Source organism: Myotis lucifugus, unplaced genomic scaffold (assembly GCF_000147115.1).
Source record: "Myotis lucifugus unplaced genomic scaffold, Myoluc2.0 scaffold_7, whole genome shotgun sequence".
Lineage (NCBI taxonomy): Eukaryota > Metazoa > Chordata > Mammalia > Chiroptera > Vespertilionidae > Myotis > Myotis lucifugus.
Window position 1 is genome coordinate 2,253,914 of NW_005871055.1, and position 6,000 is coordinate 2,259,913.

General features: G+C 39.8%; 1 non-coding gene across 1 annotated transcript; it reads right to left on the reverse strand.

Moving 5' to 3' along the window:
- Positions 1-5,157: 5,157 nt before the first annotated feature.
- Positions 5,158-5,264, reverse strand: LOC111824664. The gene has a single exon (XR_002827757.1). It is a non-coding gene; the product is annotated as a U6 spliceosomal RNA (small nuclear RNA).
- Between the last annotated feature and the right edge of the window lie 736 nt (positions 5,265-6,000).

The following is a 6,000-nucleotide window of genomic DNA, read 5'->3' on the forward strand; positions in this document are numbered from 1 at the left end:
TCCCTTTTCCCCCTCTAAACTAGTATTTAACAAGATCATTTAGTGTTGACTCTTACAACTGCTTGGTAATTTCATCTGTCATCTTAAATTTCTCTTCCACTATCATCCTAAATATTTTTCTTAAATAATTTGCTTTGGTTTTATTTTTTTAATACATTTTATTGATTTCAGAGAGGAAGGAAGAGGGAGAGAGAAACATCAATGATGAGAGAGAATCATTGATCAGCTGCCTCCTGCATGCCCCCTATTGGCAACCCGGGCATGTGCCCCGATTGGAATCAAACCGTGATCTCCTGGTTCATAGGTTGACATTCAATCCCTGACCTACAATGGCCAGGGCACTTTAGTTTTAAATTGTTCATTTTCAAACCTTTATGTCAATAAATTTTATTTTTCCATCTTTTTCTCCTTCAAATATCCTTTATAAGTAATTTTCAAATACTCATTATAAGCATTAATGTGTTTTCCAACTTAGACCCAGAGTGGTCTACATTGAGGAATATAATGTAATCTACACTGTATGTGTGTGTATGTAGATATATATCTTTATTTTTTCAGTTTTTATTATGAAAAAATTTTTAAATGTTCACAAATAGAACAATATAATGAACCCATATAGCTATCACAAATTCTCAACAGTTATCAACTCGGTATTTCACATGCCCTCCTCCTACTCTCTATCCTCACTGTATTATTTTGGTGAAATATAAAACGTCATTTTTTCATCTTTAAATTTTTAGTATGTAGCGCTAGAAGATAAAGATTTTTAAAATATACTCACCCTTAAAAATTAAAAATAGCATCTTAATATTATCAAATATCTAGCCGGTGTTCAAATTTTTCCCTAATTGTGTCACATTTGGGGGGAGCAGTTTGCTTGTTCATATCAGGATTCAAATAAGGTCCATACGTTGCAATTTGTTGCTATATTTTTAATCTATAGGCCACCCCTCTTTTTTTTTCTTTGTAATATATTTGTTGAAGAAACCAGATCCTTTGCCTTGAAGGGTTTCACACAGTCTAAATTTGTTCTAGACTTGTGTTTATCATGTTCCTCCCCCCGCCCCCCCCCCCGTATTTCCTATGAAGGAATCTAGAAGCTTGATCAGATTCAGATTTATATATTTTGTGTTTTTTTCAAAACTATTTTCTAGGTGGGTTAGCTACCTTCAAAGGAAGATACAAGATATTTAGTTGTGTCTTTTAAAAGTTATACTAGATACTTAAGAGTGCCTAGGTCCATTACATCATTAGAAGTTGCAAATAGTGATTTTATCATTCTGTTTTCATTTATTAGCTGGAACCTAAATTGTTATAAAGAGAAAATTTCCCTCATCAACTATTTATTGTTGCTCTTGCTTTGAAGTTTTACAGGAAAAATTACAATTTTGCAAAAGTAGAGAGGTGATCAAATTCAAAGCTTGTTTTCTGAACAGTTTCCAAGATTTCCAAATTCTATTTCAATCTTTTTTTGGTTTTTACTTTATAGTTTTAAGTGTTTTTATCTTAAAACATAAACACAGTCTCTCCCATTATCACTATCTCCCACCAGAGCATTTTATTAGTTACATTTGATGAAGCCACTCGACACATCATTATCACCTAAAGTCCATAGTTTACATTAGGGTTCACTCTTGGTTTTGTATACCCACAAAGTATAACTTTGGACAAATGTATAGTGACAAATGTATCTAGCATTATAGCATCATTCAGAATAGTTTCACGGCCCAAAAAAATCATCTGTGCTCTGCCTATTCATCCCTCCCTCTGGCAATCACTGATCTCTTTTACTGTATCCATAGTTTCTCTTTTCTTGAATGTCATATAGCTGGATCATATAGTATTTAGCCTTTTCAGATTGGCTGCTTTCACTTAGTAATATGCATTTAAGATTCTTCCATGTCTTTTTGTGGCTTGATAGCTCATTTCTTTTTAGTGTTGAATAATTTTCCATTGTTTGGATGTAGCACAGTTTATTTATATAAGGCTAGGGTTTTGAGCCATCCACACAGATATTGGAATCATAGTAGATGGATATTAGGAGTGAAGTTGAAAGGGTAACTACTGTCACTTGGCAAATGCACAAATGAAGTGCCGGGAGCCGGTCCATCCTTGCTGCTTGACACAGTCGCTGCAGGGAAGAAACATCTGCACAGCATATTTTCAAGGGACCTGGCGTATATGGCATACTGTTCTTAATATGTTTGCTCCCCTTCTTGGCGCTATGTGTTTTAACCAAGGTCACCTCTCCGAGAAAGGTTGTTTCCCCGGGTAGGGATTTTTCCTTGAAGTTAGGGAGGGAATAAAACCCCTTAACTAAGTGCCAGGAGGGTAGTTAATCACTTTAACTAAGAACAATCATGCTTAAACTACATAATCTTTACTCCCTAGAATGGAGATAAGAAACACCCTAACCTTTGGAATAGAAATTGATTGGATTAAAATCAACTGGTATAAATACGGATGTAACAAGACAACAGAAGACAGAACCTAGAGACAGAACCTAGTGAGAGAGCATGGCAAGGGATCCTGGATAGAACCTGGCGACCGAACCTGGCTGGAGAACCTGGAGAGCCTGGCTGGAGAGCCTAGCGAGAGAGCATGGCTACAGAACTTGGCTGAAGAACCTAGAGATGGAACATGACAAGAGAACCTGGACAGAACCTGGCTGGAGATCCTGGATAGAACCTGGCTGGAGAACCTGGATAGAGAACCTGGCTACAGAACCTGGCTGAAGAACCGAGCGAGAGAACATGGCAAGAGAACCTGGCTGAAGAACCTAGAGACAGAACCTAGAGACAGAACCTGGATAGAACATGGCAAGAGAACCTGACTAGAACCTGGTGACTGGACCTGGCTGGAGAACCTGGACAGAACCTGACTGGAGAACCTAGCAAGAGAACATGGACACAGAACCTGGCTGGAGATCCTAACCAGAACTCGGCTGGAGATCCTAGACAGAACCTAGAGACAGAACCTAGCAAGAGAACATGGCAAAAGATCCTGGACAGAACCTGGCTACAGAACTTGCCTGGAGAACCTAGACAGAACATGGCGGGAGAACCTGGCTAGAGAACTTGGCTACAGAACCCGGTGACCGAACCTGGCTGGAGAACCTGGAGAACCTGGCTAAAGAACCTGGTGACCGAACCTGGCTGGAGAACCTAGTGAGAGAACATGGCAACAGAACCTGGCAACAGAACCACACCAGAACTTCGCTGGAGATCCTGACCAGAACTTGGCTGAAGATCCTGGCTAGAGATCCTGGCTAGACTGCTGATCAACTGAAGGCTGTCTCCGTGTCATTCCTTCTTCGCCGACTCCGTCCACACCTTTGGGGACCCCTGGACCCGCTGGGGTTGGACCCCAGCAATGAAGGATAGAGACCAAGAGGAAAAGGAGAAGAGAATGATAGAGCAGTGGGATGAGAAAAAAATTCTGATTCTTCCCCCCACCAACTCCTATAGTATGTAAGGAGAGGAAGATACAAAATGAGAGTGTCCTGGGTAAGGTGTGGGTATCAATTAAGGCAAGGAGGCAGAGAGTGCTAAGTGGAGGGGTTGAGGATAAAGCTGAGTGGAAAGATGTGGCATAGAGAACAGCAGTAGGAGGGTGAGTTTAGAGAGAAAGCAGACAAACACAAGAATACAACTGAAGTGAGATGACTGGAGAGGTGTGAATCTGATGATGGCTTTGAGAGAACTCTAGTATAAAAATGTCTCTGTACTGCCTGCCTGGGTGGCTTAGTTAGGCATCATCCTGTACACCAAAAAGGTTGCGGGTTCGATTCCAGTCAGGGCACATACTTGGGTTGCGGGACACAACCAATTGATGTTTCACTCTCATATGGATGTTTCTCTCTTTTTCCCTCTCCCTTCTTCTCTCTCTAAAATCAATTTTAAAAAGAAAAAAAAAAGCATGTCCTTAGGCGAGGATTTAAAAAAACAACAACAAACTATCAGGTTGAGCAAAAGTATGGAGTTTACAAAGAACTGGACCTGGTATAGTCACTGCTACATAAGGTAATTGACTGTAGAATAAAGTGAAAGAAAAATCTGAGAATAGACTGAGTTTTAGACAAAGGGGCCACTGAAAGTTTTGATACATTGAGAAACCCAAGTAGAGTTTTGAATAGAAAAGATACCTGGAAGCAATGTACAAAGTTTAATGGAGAACCCTGACCAGTGTGGCTCGGTTGGGTGTCGTCCTGTGTAGAGAAGGATTGATGGCTCAGTTCCTGGTTTGGGCATGTTTTAGGCTGGATCCACCATGGGGTGCAGGAGGTAGTGATCGATTGATTAATGTTTCTCACATTGATGTTTCTCTGTCTCTCTCTCCCTCTTCCTTCTTCTCTAAAAATCAATAAAAATGTATTTTAAAAAACACACAAAAAACAAAGTGTAATGAAGGGAGAGCCTGAAAATAGAGGGTTGAGTTATGAGGTTTGAGGTTTTTGCAATATTTAGTTTTAACATGGAGTGGGAATGGAAAGCATTGGAAGAAAGGGAGAAACGTGACAGATCTAGAATCTAAAGGACTAGGCAACTTGGATGTGGGGAATAGTAAAGAGGGCTCAAAGTTGATCAGAAAAAATTTAACTACAAGAGTAGTGTCACTAACAAAAATAGAGAAGTCAGGACTTGGACTGGTTTAATGGGAAGATAGGCTTGCTTTTTACTGTCCAAGTAGAAAATACTTTTAAGACATCCTGATGGAGATATTTAACAAACAAGTAGGAATAAAGGCTAGGAGATCTAAAGAGGGCCTGATACAGATTTGAAATCTGCTTGCTGTTAATTATGGAAGCCAGATAATTTATTTTTATTTTTTTAAATAAATATTTTTATTGATTTCAGAGAGGAAGGGGGAGGGAGAGATAGAACCATCAATTATGAGAAAGAATCATTGATTGGCTGCTTTCTCCCCCCTTCGCCGCTCTTCCCTCCTCCTCCCCGCCCCCCCCCCCCCCACTGTGGATTGAGCCTGCAATCTCGGCACGTGCCCCTACCAGGAATCCAACCATGATTTCCTGGTCAATGCTCAACCACTGAGCCACCCTGGCTGGGCTGGAGAATTTATTAATTCTGCTTTGCTGATGAGTAATGGTGTTTGATGAACATGTTTTATTATTATTTAATTAATTAATTAATTAATTTGTAAAATATGGAATGCTTCACGAATTTTCGTGTCATCCTTGCGCAGGTGCCATGCTAATCTTCTCTGTATTGTTCCAATTTTAGTATATGTGTTGCTGAAGCGAGCACTGAACATTTTTTATTGCTGTTGTTGAAAAAGAAAGCAGAATTGTCTAGACAAGCAACATTTAGGTCTCCTAAATTTTAGGAGAAGAGGAATTTGATTGAGGGTCAAGAGAATGACTAGGAAGAAAGACAGGAGGAAACCAGGATTATGCAGGTGTTGGTTACCTAAGTTAGAAAAAGTCAAGAAGGACAAGGTGGTCCACTGTGGGAAATGCTACAGGTTAAGGAAACTGTAAACTGGAAAAACTCTTTGGATTTGGCCACTAGGCAATCCTTAACATGTAAGCTTCATGAGGAAAGATATTTTTGTTTGTTAAAAGACTGCTTGTCATTGCCCCGATTGGGTGCTCAGTTGGTTGAAGCATTATCCTGTACACTAAAAAGTTGCAGGTTCAATTACCAATCACAGCATATACCTGGGTTTCAGGTTTGATCCCGGTCGGGGAGTGTGTGGGAGGCAGCAGATCAATGTTTCTCACATCAATGTTTTTCTCTCTCTCAAAATCAATAATAAATAAAACATATCCTCAGGTGGATTAAAAAATATTGAGATCATTTCACTTTCCGTGTTTAAAATACTTCAATGGCTTCCCACTGAACATAGGATAAAACCAAACCAAAACACATTGCCTGAGATGGCAAACCCTGCACAACTTGGCCCACAGCTTCACTAACTGCATACCACTTTTCTTCTTGAACCTGAAGTCGTACTGTACTTTTATGCTGACCATGTCAATCT